The sequence below is a fragment of the Protopterus annectens genome, chromosome 5.part0 (assembly GCF_019279795.1).
Source record: "Protopterus annectens isolate FY-2018-M chromosome 5.part0, PAN1.0, whole genome shotgun sequence".
In the NCBI taxonomy this organism is placed as follows: domain Eukaryota; kingdom Metazoa; phylum Chordata; order Ceratodontiformes; family Protopteridae; genus Protopterus; species Protopterus annectens.
Window position 1 is genome coordinate 1,038,501,819 of NC_056735.1, and position 18,727 is coordinate 1,038,520,545.

Sequence of the window (18,727 nt, forward strand, 5' to 3'; positions counted from 1 at the left end):
TCCCCTTTGCATACTTATTGAGCTCCATATAAGGACACCAAAAAGTAAATATGGTTCTCTACTCAAACTTCAGAAGTCCAAAAGAAAAAAAAAACTCTTCTTTCCAATTAAACTGCAATAGACAGCTTACTACATCTGTATCAAGTAATTGCTATAGTTCTGAATGTAAATAAAAGACTGGCATTCATTTCTAAATGCTGATAATGCAATAAAGACAGATTAGCATTTGCTGATCGCACCTTCTAACACTTTATGCCTAATTCATCTACTCCTTTACCCCACCCTAGCAAAAACTCTGTCTCACACATACTCTTTAAGTTACATTTCTTGTATTAGTTTTTGCATCCAAATGTATATTCATTGACTAATATCTTTCTTTAATTGGCATAATTCCTAATAAATTAATACTGAATACTTTTAAGTATGCAACATTTTCAGACTTGCTTGGGCCTGTCTGGAAACAGGTCAAGGCAAGTATCGGTAAACAGGCCTCATTGCCTCAGTATCACTTGTTTCCATTACCTAGAAATATTTTTGAGCCACTTGTACTGATCAGGGTTATGGTTTGATTTGTTATAAACATTGTTGAATTTTGTTTCCTGTAATGGAAAACTGTATCAATTGAACATACTGCCTCAAAGACATTCCTAATGTGTATAGAATTTATGTAATTTAATATTTCTGAATTTTATTCTGTGGAATTAAAAAAAAAAAAAAACAAAGATTTTCCAGACAGACATTCCAACCCAACAAATGTAAATGAATGAAAATCATTCATAGGTTACTTCAGTACTACCTGATGGTGCTTTACAAGCACAATATCAATATTGTGTTGATAAGTCAACAAGACAATATACCATAAGTTTACTTGTTGAGAAGACATCCAACAGACTGGAAAAATTGAAAAGTAAGTATTTTTTTTTCTGTGGGGTAACCCCTTTCCCCTGCACTCCCATGGGGTGTTATATTTACTAATTTGAAGATATCATCTGCTACTTATTTATACTAATTCCAAGAATGCGCTATCATCACTATCACAGAGAAAGGGAAGTACATCCATCTCTGTATCAAACACTTCCTCTAATCCTGACAGCACTCATTAAAATGGGACTTGAATTTGATCAATCATTTAGTGGAATTCAATGGAAGAACCTGGACTATAAGGCTTTTGATGACTTCCCCCATGAAAATGGACTGCACTCAAGTTAACAATGTAAACATTAAATAAATTTCTAGACCTCCATTAGCCATTGTCAGTATGATGTGATTTAATTAATGAAGCTACTGATGTTTCCCTAGCTCTCACATGCTGCAATAGCACAGCAACTTCATCTATTTGTTGAATTATTCCTTAGTCATCTGCATACTGACTGTTGCACTTGAAGGCATTAAGGCAACATTGCTGCCTTTCTTGTAAGCATTGTATCAGTATGGATGCGATATTCAAACACTTGTGCTTCAGCATGTTTTATCACATAATGGACCACACATGCAGAATTTCAGCCTGTGGTGCTTCACCCAAATGTCCTTAAGACCACTCACTGTCAGTACCATTAACGGTATAATGTAAGAAAAACATCACATGCATGTGATGAGGAAGTGGCGTCCTCTGCTCACTAATCTGTTTCTTTGTAGTAACTCCAGCATTCCCATTCCCTGTGACAGTCTGACTATGATATACTGAGTACAACCTCAAATTACTGAATGTATGGCAATGGTATCACCCAAAACACACACACTCACACACACACACACACACACACACACACACACACACACACACACACACACACACACACACCCATGCACACATGCGCACAGAGACATGCGCACAGACACCATGCACTCACACACGCACACACACACACACACACACACGCACACACACACACCCATGCACACATGCGCACAGAGACCATGCACTCTCACACACACACACACACACACACACACACACACACACACACACACACACACACACACACACACACACACACACTACTGATAGTGTGCTTGTAAAGCACCAACCTTGTATCAGGTAGTACTGAAGTAACCTATGAATGATTTTCATTCATTTACATTTGTTGGGTTGGAATGTCTGTCTGGAAAATTTTTTTTTTTTTTTTTTTTAATTCCACAGAATAAAGTTCAGAAATATTAAAGTACATAAATTCTACACACATCAGGAATGTCTTTGAGGCAATACAAAACATCATACAATATGATTTAGAGTATAATAAACTAAGACAGTAATGCATATTCTACAGTCATGGTAATGCTGACACGACAAATTAATGGTCACATCTGAGAACACATAAATTAGACCCATATGTAGGTGTCAGATGATATCGAACTTAATATATAAGTATGTTTGGCCAACAAACTGAAAAAAGTATATGAGTTTGTTGGTTTTCAGACAGCTGATGACTCTTAAGTGTGATATATATCTAGTGCATACTCTGGTGGGATGCAAGAATGTACACATAAAACATAAAGACAACTGATACAAGTAGTATAAAAGCTTAAGAGATCTGAAAAGGACTGACAAAGAACTACTACTAGAAAATCACCACAGAATGTAATTTATTTAAAGAAGACATTATAGGTAGGTTGTAATTTTCTTCACAGATAAAGGTGCATGGAACACCTTTTATGATAAGGTACTATGGAATACTGTACTGGGAATTTATTATACCTGCTGATGTTTCTGTCAAAGAGCTTAAAGAACTTTTTCTTTCAGGGATGTATAAGGCACCTTTTTCCATAACTTGTTAACATTTACTACATAGCAGGTATCTTTGTATTTATCTGTTGTTTTGGAGATTTGTGCAAAATGTCCAGTAAGAGCTCTAAATACTCTCTATCTATCATCTGGTAAACAAAACTTGTAATACACTCTTTTGTTGTATCTTGTAATGAAACAAAATGATAGTCAAGTCACAAGTATTAGAAAAATAAAGTAAATTTATGAACATCATTTTTTTCATGCGTCAACATTACAAAAGCATTTTGCTTAATTAAAAAAAAAAACAATTCAGTTCAACTAAATAAGGCATCTTATAACACCACTATACTAACAAGGTAAATGCTGGTGTTTTTCGGTGCTAGTGTGATATCAGCAAGTATTTTATTTATTTACTCATTTTTGATGGGATTATTCTCATTAGACTAACAGCATCTTCTCAGGGGGATCACAAGGTGGTATTCATACTGACTGGTGGAAATTTGACTAAAGCACTGAGGAACTTCTACTCATTTGTGAGCAGGGGTGATGTTCATTGTAGCACTTCCTGCTTATAGTCTGGGTGTAGTGGCAGCTCAGAGAAGCAGGGAGGAATACGGCAGGAACAAATATTTTGGAGGAGTTAATTTATATTCATGTGAAATGTGGAGAGGAAAAAAGAGAGATAGAGTGACTGGAGGTTTTGGCTGGTACGAAGGCAGTTAAGTCTTTGCAGAAGGGAGATGTGGATAACATGGATGCACATGTGCTTATGGGGAAGCTGCATGTTCACAGCAAGAAAGGAGATGTGTTTGCACAGGGTAATGTGAAGGTGTTCGAACCTTCACTGGAATCAGAGTTAATTTTTCAGTAGCAATTATATGAAGTGGAAAACGAGAGTCAGAAGGAATACATCATTATAACCCTCCAATCAAGAAGGTTGTGGATGTTTATCTACAAGATTTAATTAATCAAAGTGAACCTGAAAGTGAGAAGGTGATTCCATGGGGGGATAGTATGGATAAAATTCAAGAAGAAGAAGAAGCAGAGGACAAAAGAGAAGAAGACATCATATGCTGATATGTTGAAACAGGGAGAAAGAAGAGAATGAAAGAAGACAGACTCAAAAAGAAAGAAAGATTTAGTAAGAATAGGTTGTAAAGAAGGAAATGAGCTGGACAGATATGACATTTGGCATAACTTAATAGCACCACTGGGTATTTCACAAAAAGAGGTAAGACCATTTATTCATATTAATAAAGATTTTTTTTTTGTGAGATTAGATTTGAATTGGGATAATATATGGAGAAGTTTTTGGGACAATATGAGTTAATGAAAAACTGTAATCCATGGAATGTGAATGTTTTGTAAGGTTCCCTATTAGAAGACCGAAGACGCATTATTTCGAATGCATCTTGGTCGAACTCAGAAGCCTGAAATGGCAAAATATCGAAGCGACTTTTAACCAAATTCTTTCCTTGGGAAAGAATTTGCTTGGCCCCTTCATTACTTTGCCATTTCATTTTCGGCACTGTAGTACGGTCTTGGAGTTGGTATATTTAATTGTGGGGGGGGGGTGAAGCCCCCCACTTAATGAAATGTTTAAAGTGTTTTATTTTTATTTTTTTTTGTTGGAACAGTGATTTTTTTTCCCTAGGAAAAAAAAAATCTCTGTTCTGACAGTTTGAAATTGTAAGCTTTTGCTTAGACATGGTCGATTAATCACTGTTCGCTTTTTTTAAGCATTCGGTGATCTAATATAGACCCTTTTGTAAGCATGTCAAAGAGACAAAAAAGAAAATTTATGTTTAGTTTCAAATTGAAGTAGAAAAAAAATCATTAAAAATATTTAAAGACTGCACATAAAGAAATTATGGACATCACAAAAAGTTATAATAGAGGTTTAAGGACTTGGGGTTGGGAATGCAGTATTGTATTAGAAATGGAAAATGAAAAAAGGAGTGGATATTGCAAGTATGATAAATGTAGATGGAAACAAAAGCAATGTAAAATATTGGGGGCATCTTTTCTTTTGTGGAAAAAGTGACCATTTAATTAACAATTGTGGCAAAAGAAGTGTTATATTTGTGGCAAAGTGGGTCATGATGCAAAAAGATGTGAACTGCAATGTTTTAAATGTGAAAAACAGGTCATTTATGGATGGATTATAAGGAAATCATAGGATAATATAAGGAGAAAGTATTTATTTTATTTATTTAATTTATTTTATTTTACATTTGTTGACTGGGATAGTCCGACTGGATACATGTCCATTTTCAGTGGAGGCCCGGGGAGAAAAGCTCCAAAGGTAGTTACAAAAGCAGACATAACATAATACAAATTAAGCAAAGTTTACAGACTCTGTTAAGACATATAAGTTATATAATCTCACAAACTTATGATATAGCTTAACAAATTAAAACATAAATAAGTTGCAGGTGAAATAGTATTGGTACACAAATATAATTAAAGATTTAGTGAGGCTTGGAGCAAGGACATAACCAATGACAATTGAAATACTGCTTGAGACTTTTCTTGAAACGAGATAGGTTAGTCTCTAGAATAATGTCAGCAGGCAGTGAGTTCCACGTTTTGCCAACAGAGTTGGCTAACAGAGCGTCATCAGCTGAGTTGTTGGATTTGACAGTTTGTACTACCAGTCTATTAGATGAGCAAAGTGGTCTGAGGTTGCAGTAGGGGTATATAATGCTTTTAAATGCAGGTATATTTTCAGGTTGGTTAAGTACTTTATGAGTCACTATAAGTTGGTTGTACTGAATTAGCCTGGGCAGTTCTAGCCAACCAAGATTATTTAAGTTTTTACAGTGATGTGTTCTGTAGGGCATGCCAGCTATGTGATTATAGCAGCTAGAGAGTTTGTTAACATCAGTTTTGTTTAAGTTGGTAAGTAAAGGGGAGGTATAGAAAAGGGAAGAGAGTAGATGGGAGCGGGCAATGGCAGTTCTAGCAGGTGGGGTTAAGAATGGTTTAATCCTATATAGTGAGCCAAGTTTTTTATTGATGGTTTTGATAGTTTTATTGACATTCATATCAAATTTAAGATTGTTGTCTATGATAACACCTAGGAGTTTTGTGTAGACATCTGTGGAGATTATGGTCCTATTATTAGTCTTAATGGAGAAGGATAATACTGGGGACCTTTGAGTGGGGGAGAAAAGTAGTAGCTTTGTTTTGTTGGAGTTTAAAATCAGACAATGATCAGAAAGCCAATTTTCTTAAAAGTATTCTGCGTTAATGTCTGCAAATCTGGCTGGTAGGTAGCAGAGCAAATCAAAGTGGAGTCGTCCACATTCGGTTAATATTTGGGATGACAGTAGGTCATTAATGAAAATGGAAAACAAAAGAGCCCCCAGAATAGACCCCTGAGGACACCTAGGGTGTTGGGTAGGAGGTTGAATAGTTTATTCTGTCATAGGATGGCTTGTTGTCTATCACACAGATAAGACTGGAACTATTGGAGAGAATGATTGTCTAAAGAAATTGTTTTCAAGGTGTGGTTGAGTAGTTGGTGGTTAACCATATCAAAAGCCTTTGAGAGATCCAAAAAAAGGGCTGAGGATAATTTGTTATTGTTTATGTTATAGTTTATAGCATTGGAGAAGTTGAGGAGGGCTGTGATGGTACTATGATGTGGCCTGAAGCCATGCTGACTGCTAGCCAGTAGGTTGTTTTGGATTAGATAGTGCAAAAGCTGTTTATGAATGCACTTTTCCATAATTTTAGCCAGTGGTGACAAGATAGCTATGGGTCTAAAATTAGACAGTTCAGTAGAGCTACCACCTTTATGGAGTGGTATGACATGAGATATTTTCAGATAGAGGGGACTGTAGCTACTGATATGGTATAATTTATTAGAATGGAGATGGGATATGCTATAGTATCTGCAGCTTTTTGCAGATACTCAGCAGGGAGAAGATCAGTAGATAGGGTAGTGGGTTTTAACTTTTTGATTAAGGTACAAATAAAAGATGTAGAGACTGGTTGGAAGCTAAAGGAGTGCTGGGTAGTAGGAAAGGCAACCTGCATGTTAGAGGAACTCAGAGGTAGCTGGCCAGCTAGGGCCTGGGTAGTCTCAGTGAAGAAACTATTGAAGGTGTTAGCGACATCCTCTGGTACTTTATCACTAGAGGCTGAGGAAGTTGGTGTGGTAGCTTGTCCTGGTTGCAGTAGTTTATTTATACCTGCCCAAATCTTTTAAGGGTTATTTTGATTCCTCTGCTGGAGATGGAAGTAGAAGTTTTTTATCTAGTAAAATGCACCTTTTTGTCTCATTCCTTAATTGCCAATATTTAATTTTATCTACAGGGGCTTTAGTGGTGTGCCATATGACCCATGCCTTGTTTCTGAGTGTGATTTTTGATTTGGCATCTTTAGAGATCAATGGTGCAATTTTTGTTTTGGTCCTAATGGAACAAGTAGGAACATGAGAATCAAGGATGGTAAGGAATTTATTGTTAAAGTAAGCAATGGTTTCATCCAGGGGCAAGTATTTTAGGGCAGACCAATTACATGATTTGAGTTCATCCGGAAACTTGGTAGGATTAAAGCTCTTATTATTTCTTACTGCTCTATAGGTGGACTAGTGGGAGTTAAAGGTAAGAATGTGATCACTGAGGTCATCAGGGAGTGTCCCTGATGTATACATTTGGGGGTGACTATTGATTAGTATCCAGTCTAGTATACTTTCCTTGTGATTAGGTTTGCCTATCCTCATAGAGGTGGATATGACCTGTGTAAACCCATATAGGTTTACATGTGTAGTAGGAGATTCTGAGGAGCAGGTGTTCCAGTCTATGTTAAAATCTCCAAGTACTATGGTTTCTTGGGGATAGGTACTAGCTACCATAAACATCCACAGCACACGATAGTCACAAACAAGAAACTTTTAATGAAGCTTTCAGGTTTACACCCTTCATCAGCATACAAAATCACAACACATTAACACATTTAAATAGAGGACCATTATAATCACATGATCAAGCCAGCCATTCAAAGGACCACTATAATTAAATATGAAAATTCAATTTAAAAACATCTAATAAAATTAATTTTCATGCAGTTACTTGTTAAAAGCATAATACATAAGTATAAAAAAGTACAAAAAACTGTTACATATATATATATATATATATATATATATAGACAAATAATTACATCTACACATTTAGAAATACTATACACTTAATACTATAAATTTTCTCTCTGCCTCTTGGTCAAAACTGGTTTTAAACTGACTGTCCCATTAAGGCCTGGATACTTATCAGCCTGTAGTCGCACTATCCACTCATACTCTTTTAGCAACAAAAGATTATCAATATCACCCCCTCTAATGCCCAACTGCAGAATTGATATACACCTAAACTTAAATGCATGTGTCTGAAAATCATGCAGATGCCTATATAGCCAATTTGTCTCAAGCTTTCTTTTTATTTCAGATCTATGTTCTATTATCCTATCCTTCAGCTTCCTAGCTGTTTTCCCTACGTAAAATGCACTACATAGGGTGCAGGTAGCAAGGTAAACTAATCTAGTAGAATTACAGTCTGCTCCACAAAAAAAGTCAAACCGTTCACCTGTTGTAGGATGCTGAAAGCTACTATTAGTGTCGTATATGTCAGGGCAACAGACACAATTATAACATTTAGATGTATTCATCTTCGTTCGTACAGGTGATATTTCACTTTGAAAGTCTTTGTAACATAGCATCTGTTTAAGTGTCCGACCATTTCTGAACGCATACTTTGGTGTCGGACCTAACAGATCTTTCAAATCTGGTTGGGCCATTAATATAATCCAGTTTTTTTCAATAATCTTACAGACATCATATGTATTGACATTATAGGTAGTAATGAATCTTAAGACACTACTATCTTTTGTCGTATTAATTTCAACATGCACTGTCTGTTCTCCTTGCTGGTATGTCTGCTCTGTTTGTAATGTGGTTAAAGAGCCAAAAACTGGTTTGTATAAACTACTTCTACCTTGTACAACCTGTTTATAGGTCATATTAACATCCCTTAATAGATATCCATTATTAATAAATTATTCCATCATTTTCTTAACCTCATACTCAAAGACATCATTCTCACTAGTTAACCTGCTTACCCTTACTAGCTGTGACTTTAGTATACTTTTACAGACATGTCCTGGATGCATACTAGCTGTATTCAAATATCTAGCTGCATGCACATCTTTTCTATGTATCATCGTCTGTAACTCATCACATTTCCTATACAACTTAACATCTAAGAATACAACATTATCCTTAGAAAAATTCATTTTAAACTTGAGAAAATTCGTCGTAGAATTCAAATACAGCAAAAAACTTTCCAATTCACTTATTGTACCTGTCCATACAAAAAAGCAATCATCAACAAATCTACAATAACAGTCCAGTAAATGTTTAAATTGATTCCTTTCATTCAATATATACTGCTTTTCCCACATATATAGGACCAAGTTCGCAAACGTGTTCGCTACTGATGTACCCATAGCTACTCCTGTTAGTTGCTGATATGGTGCATTATCAAATATAAAGATATTTTTAGTTAAAACTAAATCTAACAGGAGACAAATATTTTCTATTTCACGTATTTGTTGGGTTGATTGCATTATCAACAAGCTTCGTATTGCTTCTATTCCATAATCAATTGGAATCACAGTAAACAGAGATTCAATATCTAAAGTGACCAATACATATTCAGTTTTAACTCTCATTCTATACCAAGAATCAAGCTTTTCTAGGAAATGTGTTGTATCCTTAAGTATCGTCTCACAACCTGGTACATATCTAGCAAGAACATTCTGCAAGTATCTAGAGATGGGTTCAGTCACCCATCCTTTGCCCGACACAATAGGTCTTAAACAGGGGTCATCTATGGATTTATGAATTTTGGGTATTCCATAGATCTGCGGGATCTTTGAGCAGGTAACAGTAAAATAAGACAGTAAATCAATGGTTATATCTTGGTTCAATTGCATGTCATATAATGTTAAGTTAATCTGAGAAATATGTTTTTTTACATCCATAAATGTAATCTTCCTAAAAGTATGGGTATCTGATAAAAAATCCTGGAATTTATTCATGTACCATAGCTTATCCATTAAAACAGTAGCTCCTCCCTTGTCAGCTTGCTTAATTACAACACTTCTATCATTCATCTGCTGCAAGGTCTTATACTCACTTAAAGTTAAATTATAACTAATGCTTCTGTTTCTATTCTTATTTTTATTCTTATTAATATACAGGGCTCTAATTTCCATTTCTACAATATTTAAAAAGGCCAGTATTACAGGAGATAACTGGGGCATAAAAACACTTAATCTTTTAAAGGTTGAATTCAACTCATTTGTTTGCTTAAACATTGATTTCAACATAATATTCCTCGTGAATAGCTTCACATCTGTTATAATATCCACAATACTGTCTTTAAACGAAGGAATAAATTTCATACCATGTTCAAGCACCTTGTAATGTTCATCAGATAGCATGATGTTTGATAAATTTACAGTACCTTTTAGTAAACAACATGTTCTCAGCGTCTTGGTGCTTTGTTGGCCAATTTTGGGCTGTCGTTCTTCCTTTTCTGCACCTGTACTGTGCGTTGTGGGGTTTTTTGTTCCAGAGGTTCCTGAAGCCTTTTTTGTTGCAAAACAACCTTCTCCGGTTGTTTTAAGCGAAAGGGCAAAAAAGAGGAGATCTCAGTTTGTTTCCGCTTCTCTCTTCCTTCAACCACAGATACTACTGGTTCTTTTTGTGGGGCTAAAACATTATCGCTAGTCTCAACAAGGGAAGCGCTAGTAAGAGACTGCTCCATTTTGCTGTCCTTCCTCCCCGACTGGCCATGCTTGCACTGATGCACCAATACGGAAGTGGATTTTAACGCTTCAAATGTACGCGTTTGTTGGTTGGCTGGAATCAACCCAGGCGTTGGGGGCAGTTCAAAGTTATCAAGCTCATCAAGGAGTTTGTTAACAGGCTTCGTTATACGTAATTTATCACTCACATTATCCAGCTTTTGTCGACCAAAATCTTTCCTAAAGTTTTCTTTGGGCCAATGGAAGATTTGGCCATTTTTAAAATCATCAAGATCACGTTGGAGCTTACGCTTCTTTTGTGCTTCCAATTTTGTATCCAACATCTGGATGCGATTCACGAAGGCTTGATATTTCTCATTCATAGTGTCAGTTGTAGATAATTTCAACGCTTCCATGTCTAGTCTCTCTATCTCTTCCATTAGCTCACATTCCACTTTTTCAAAAAACTGGCTCATTAGCTTCATGTAGCTAATGCTGAGTTCAAGATTTAGTTGTTGCCATTGTACTAAGAGTTCTTGATAAGTATTGCCATAAGATGGCATCTTTAAAATACGAAGTCCACGTGGCACCACTCCTAAATCTAGATAAGTTAGGAAGCTTAGTCTTTGCCATTGCAGATGCCTATAGCTCTGCACTTTTTTCTCCAACAAGTTCAGCAGCTTATTAAACTCTGATAATTCATCACTGGTATTCCCATTTTGCTGAGCATCCACAGCTTTAACTTGTAGCAGAAGATTACTTGACTTCATGAGCAGCTTTTTTATAGTTAAACTCATTTTAACTATATAATAAAACCACAAAATAGAACAAAAATGAACAGCTGGCTTGGTCTCCTCCTAAAGTTTTGTTTGTGGCAACTTAGTACAAGTATTCAAAGCAGAAATACTCCAGAAGTACTATATACCATAAACATCCACAGCACCCGATAGTCACAAACAAGAAACTTTTAATGAAGCTTTCAGGTTTACACCCTTCATCAGCATACAAAATCACAACACATTAACACATTTAAATAGAGGACCATTATAATCACATGATCAAGCCAGCCATTCAAAGGACCGCTATAATTAAATATGCAAATTCAATTTAAAAACATCTAATAAAATTAATTTTCATGCAGTTACTTGTTATTGATAATCTTTTGTTGCTAAAAGAGTATGAGTGGATAGTGCGACTACAGGCTGATAAGTATCCAGGCCTTAATGGGACAGTCAGTTTAAAACCAGTTTTGACCAAGAGGCAGAGAGAAAATTTATAGTATTAAGTGTATAGTATTTCTAAATGTGTAGATGTAATTATTTGTCTATATATATATATATATATATATATATATATATATATATATATATAAAACAGTTTTTTGTACTTTTTTATACTTATGTATTATGCTTTTAACAAGTAACTGCATGAAAATTAATTTTATTAGATGTTTTTAAATTGAATTTGCATATTTAATTATAGTGGTCCTTTGAATGGCTGGCTTGATCATGTGATTATAATGGTCCTCTATTTAAATGTGTTAATGTGTTGTGATTTTGTATGCTGATGAAGGGTGTAAACCTGAAAGCTTCATTAAAAGTTTCTTGTTTGTGACTATCGTGTGCTGTGGATAGGTACTAGCTGACCAGTAGAGGATATCTTCTAGGGTGCTGGCATTATTCCCTGGGGGAATGTACATGCAGACAATATTTATGCATTTGTTTTTATTAATCTGAAATTTGGTCGAAAGAATTTCTGCATTATTGACATGGGGTGGTTGTATGGGGTCTATAGTAACATTTAGTGTAAATTTGAAGAGTACAGCTACCCCACCTCTCTTCCTAGTAGCACAGTCAAGTCTAAGTATATTATACCCAGGTGGTAAAACGTCATTATCTGAAGTTGATGGCTTTGACCAAGTTTCAGTTAGACACAGTATATCGTGGGAGTGGACTACAAAGAGGGCATGCAAGTTATATACTTTATTGTTTATGCTTCTAATATTTAGATGGCAGATGAGGAGGGTGTTGGGGGACCTATTTATAGACAGTGTTTTGGTAGAGTTATTAGCATAAGAGGCCGAGTTGTCAAGAGTGGAAGGGCCAGGGTTTGGGTGAATATCTCCATCCATTGTGAGGTTATAGTGTGAGTTTACAGTAAGCTTCAGGAATTTATTTATTCATTTTTGGCAGTGCTTGGATTTTGAGCTGATGTATCTAGATTTAATAGACTGATGGTGTAATGTGGTTAAGGAGCTGGATATAGGACTAATTATTGGGTGACCTGCCATATTTGATACAACTGGGGTAGTTTGACATTTTGGGTAGTGAAATTCTAGGTAAGACTGATTTTCATAAGTGGAGAGGAGATATGGAATTAACATAAGGGATAGCAGAGAAAGTAGTGACATTGTTTTGGATGGAGACATAGTGAGAGTCAGAGTTAATGTATTTTATTATATTGTCACTAGGATATGGAGGATGGGTAGGAAATGGAGGAGGGAGGTGAGGGGCTGGGTTTAAAATGAGGAGTACAATACTGATTGGATTTAATAGGAAGGGAGTGGTTTTATGGCTATAAATTTAGAAGTACTGGGTGCAGGTGGGAATTGTGGGCAGGGAGGAGTGCGAAGTGAGCCTGAGTGCAGTGAGGGTGAGTGGAGCGGGGCTTAACCAGACAGAAGGATCTTAGAACCTGCAAATATAAAGTAAGTACACTATGGATTTATAGTAAGGCTTTTTATGTTTTGTTTTACTGCTTAAAGTGTTCCTTTAGCAATTTTAGGGGTTGGTGACACTTTCTTTTCTTTTTATGCTTACAGCTTAATGCATAATAACACTAATTTTTATTAATATAGGGGAAATACTTGTCTATAACCACCAGTTTTCCTTAGAGATTGCTACTTTGAATTAGCCAATATATTAGATTTTTAGGGAGTTGGATTCAGTATTTAGGGCTACCTAATAGTGCTGTAGACCCAGGTCAGCATAAACTGTGGTACAAACAGAGAGAATTTAGAGATAGTAACCTTAGCAGGTCTGTTTTGTTGAGGGACAGTTCAAAGCAGGATTTCAGCTTAAGTTTCCACAGGGTAATGTCCTTCTAATGTTACAAGCCTTTCAGGATAGCTGTTAGAAGGGGATAGTATCTGATAGGGATGAGATTAATTAAATAACATGAGTCATTAGGTTAATATATACTCACATAATCATGTAATACCACATCAGTGCAGTAAATATCACTAAGTAGGTAGAGAATAAGAGATTGAACAAGAACTAGAGCAACAGGAATAAATAGAATGAGGTCAAGGAAAACAACAAGAACAGACAATGACAGATAATATTGAGGTAGAAGAAGATGGAAAAGTAAAATATAAAAATATATGAAAAGGGCATGGAGTAATAGTAGAACCAAGTGATGAATAATAATTTAGTTGAAGAGTGATGAAGGGAAGAAAATATATTAGGGAAAGGGTAAAAATAGAAGGAAATGTAAGGGTTTAGGTATGAAAGAAATTAAAAGAGGTAAAGGTTAATAAAAAAGGGAGAATAATTGGGATGAATAAAAGAAGAGTTGAGAATATTAGCAATAGATGTGAATAATATGTAGAATGAAAAATAGGATTAAGGATATTAGAGTGGTGAATAGCATTTGATATGGACAGTATAATTTTAGAAAATACAAGAGTTTTAATAAAAGAGAGATTATAAGTAGAAAAGTTATAGGGAGGTGAGATTATATGGAATGTAGGAAAAGAAACTTGCTCTGCTATAGGAATATTATGCAAAAGTTCAATAGGAATTTTGGATTTTACCTTGTTAATAATGGGTAGGGTAACAGTTGTAGACATGAGACAGAAAAAAACAGGTTTATAGAATTATAGCAGTTTATATACATTAATAAAGAAAGAAAGAGAGGGGATGTTTAAAAAGTCTTAGATTATGTAAGTGTGAACACTGATCAAATATTAGTGAGGGATTTTAATTGTAACTTGAGAAACAAGGGAAAAAAGAGGGTGCTTATGTTAAAATAATGTCAGATATAATTAAAAGTAGAAAGTTATATACATGGGACAATAAACAGTGCACTTACTGATGAAATAATTTAAGAACAGAGGCAGATTACTGTATTATTTCTGAAAGCTGGAAAATCATACAAGAAAGGATAAAAGTTACAGGATTTTCAGATTATTTGGCAATTTAGACAGAGGTTCAAGAAAGAAAGGTATATATAAAAATAAGTATTAAAAGATTAACCCTGGGATTCATTAAACTCTGTGCAGGAATAGTGCTATTTCTGCACGGAGTGGATCGTGCCAGTGCAGCACAGCAGCGTGCCTTGCATATTCTTGAAGGCATGCTGCTGTATAACCTGCATGGGCACAATCTGTGAACGGGTGCAGGGAGCATGTCTGAGCATTGATCATATAGTAAACATGCCCCCTGCACTCAGGAAATGCCATACTGCACTTTGAAAAATAAATCAGTGTCCACGGACACTGTTGCATACTCCCAACTGAGCAGATATCTGCAGAATGTCCAGATTTGTGTCCTGGCAAAGATCTGAGGCTTGAAGTCATTAAATAATGACAAACATATGAGTGTAACACTCCACATGCTCCATGTAAGTCATGCTAATACAAAACCTATTAATCATCAACTTCCCAAGTCTGTAAGAGCAATATTTAAAATCTGACCTCTTTGCCCACCCATCTTGTTAGGCCTTGTACACATTGTATGCTGTAAAAGGTGGAGAGGTATGACTGTTAGCTATATGCACATCCCTAAACTAATAAAAATAAAACAAGTAATTATTTTTTCCCATCCCCACTAAAGTTTAAGCATAGCTGAGCGGGTGTGCACTTCGAGCAGCTGTATATAGCATAGCTTAAACATCCGAAGAAGCTAAATAGAAATATGCAGCCAAATCAGTCAAAATGAAATAGCGTAGTGGTTAGAGTTTTTGCTTAGCATAAAGTCATTCACTGTTTGAGTCGCAATACAATCCTTTCATTTTCCTATGGGAAAACAGCAGTAAAAGTATCTTTTTTTATAAATAGGTAGTGAATAATATATATTTGCTAACCAGGGTAGTGTAGCAAGTCCAAATGTTAGGTGTCAGTGTAGTATAGATCTGAAACCCCCCGTATAAACACAAGTGTCCCATACAGTATAGAATCAAATGAATATAATGTAATGAAAGCACATAGGGGGATGTTATGGAAGGGAAACATACATATCATAAGATGTCATTAAGAAGGAATAAACCCCACAATCCTGATAGTCCATAAAATGAAAGCTGAACAATGCTAAATTGTGCTCAGCTATGCTTAGCCAGAGTAAGCATTGCTTAAATTTGTATGTTTAGCAATAATTAGCGTAGCTAAGCGGATTTGTGCACTGGTAAGCAGAGCTTAGCATCTACCCCTTTAAGCAATATGTATCTGTGCTAAGCGGGTTTGCCCTTCACTTAGCTTAGCTCAGTATATTCAAAATTGTCCAATCATGGCAAAGGGTGGGAATCCAGCCCTATTTAAACAACGCAGTCAGGGATACAACCATAACCAGTAGTAAGTGATCACTGCAGGAACTATGGCTGGTGTTGGTGAAGGTATGTGCTTTTGGGCACAGCATTGGGGCATTCAGGAGTCCAGAGTCATGGCTGGACTCCTTGTAAAACATCATGAAGGGAGTCTGCTGCAGGACCAGTACCAGGGCTCCCAATTCAAAGTGGAGGCCTGGAACCGTCTCGCACATGACCTCACTAGTGCTACTGGTATCCCTCGGACTGGTGAGCAGGTCCGGCACTATTATGCTAACCTGAAACTTAGTAAGAGGGACCTTTTGGACCAGTGGATCCAAGATGCTTTGGCACATAATTTTCCAGCAGTGTGTAAGTATCAGTATCAATTATTGTGTAACAAATTCCAGCCTAAGTATGAGATGGATAGGTATGCATAAATGTTTCTCTATCTCTTGTACAGCTATAGATGAGAGGGCTGTGAATGTGGATGCTCACACCAGCAGGCTGCTAAGGCTGCATCGCAAGGCTGGTGAGTACAAGGGTAGCTTGCAGTAGTCAGGGCAAATAAATAGAAAGGCTGCCAGTAGTTAGAAATGTGTATTGTTTGTACTGAATAAACATGACATTAGCAGAGTAATACTGACATACAGGATATATATCAATAAAAGTGTCAGTACCTGTCAATAAAACTCAAAACCCCAGATTGTTGTGTTTACTTTGCTATGTGGTAGTATGAATCTGAATGTGTTCCAGTTCTGCACAGAAACTATAGCTCTGACAGGATTAATTAATTGAGGCTCCTCTGACAAAGATTTTGGAGTTGTAAAAGAGATTAACTATAATAAATGTTCCATGCACCAAGACCTGGTCCCTAAATAGTAATGTTGTGTTAGCCATTGTTTTCCATACTGTAATATATGAAGGCATGAATACACAGTATAACAACTATCTGCCATGCATGAATGTGAGAATTACAAAGCAGATTGTCCAAACAAGAGAGTATAATGCAGAAAAAAGTCATGAAAAATACAACAGTTCCCCAGTAGATCATTGTGGTGAGACATAACCTTGTTGTACATTTTTGCACAAACAGGCATGGTTTGTATTCCGGGACTGGTATTAAGCAGTATGCATAATCTCACCCAAGAATATGTTTAGAAACAGTCAGGTATTGTTAACAAACATTTCTTCCACAGGTCCACCAGGTAAGAAAAGGTATAAATGAACTGTAGGAAGGCTGTAATTATACAGTGTGTAGAACACCATCTGTCCAACCCCAAGGCTGCAAATGACAGCAAGAGAGGTACATACACTAAGTAGTCTCCTCCAAGAAATGTCTCTCAAGTGTTATGCTGTCACAGCTAGTGGTCACTGCCACCAACATCCAGAGTGACTGACAGAAATCAAGGCAGAGTATGGCGGTAGCACACACACACACACACACACACACACACACACACACACACACACACACACACACACACACACACACACACAGTATGAGTGATGCACATATATAACCTTGACTATGAGAATATGGGTAGAAACAGTCAGGTAGGGCTAACAGTAACTTCTTCTACAGGTCTGCCAGGTAAGAAAAGGTATAAATGAGCTGTAAGAAGGCTGTAATTATACACTGTGTACAAACATACCACTGTGCAACCCAAGGCCATAGGGCGATGTAAAGTGAGGTAATACCTGGAGAGCAATGATTACAGCAATGATCATTAAAGTTGTGAGCAATTGAAGCCTATACAGTTATTAATTGACATCTCTCTCTCTCTCTCTCCCACCCTATCTGCACCAATAATCTAAACATATAAATCAATGGGTATGTTTTTCACCAAACCTACTGTTGGGAGGTCTGTCCTATTGTTCTACAAATATTTAAACATTTGGTTATTAATGTACCCTGTTCAAATACTATCAATGGTGGCTTGTTGCTGTCAATGTAACCAGCATGCCATTATAATGTCCACAGTGGTTCCATATATGCATGTGTTCTGTTTGTATGCAACTGTTTCAAATCTGTTGTTTTTGGGTTAATGGGAATACTCACGCATGCTGTTACAACTAATCCTGGAATGTGTTGTTCATGACTAACCAACATATGTTATAAAACCTCAATACCATAGCACGTATGGGAAAGCCAATCCTAGTGCATCCACCAGTCCTGCCTCAACTGGCCATGGCACCGGGCCCCAGCATGTCTGGGACCCAACCCAGGACCTCTTCATCCACTGGTCCTGCACCATCATTGGGTGGAACCACCTCAGAGGATGGGGCCTGCCCCCCCCCCCAGAGAGCGGGCGCAGACAGAACACCATAACCTGTCATCAAGTCTAGGGATTGGTGCATAGTGAGCCCCCAGTACAGCCACCTTTGGGGCTGTTAAGGTGCAGTGGTGACTGCCTATGGGTCAGGACCTCAGTCCCACTGTGTCCATTTGGGAGCTCGTGGGCATCCGATTCCCAACCACCTTCCCCGTCGAAGGTGTTTACCCCCCACATGTATCATATACTGCTTCTGCCTGCTGTCTTGTCTGTCTTTCTATCCAACCTACCTCCCCAAATATACCTACTATCTTCTATCCTTCCCCAATATCCCAATCTTACTTTATAAAAAAAAAAAAGAGGGCAAACTTTTCCCACAAAAAATGTTGCC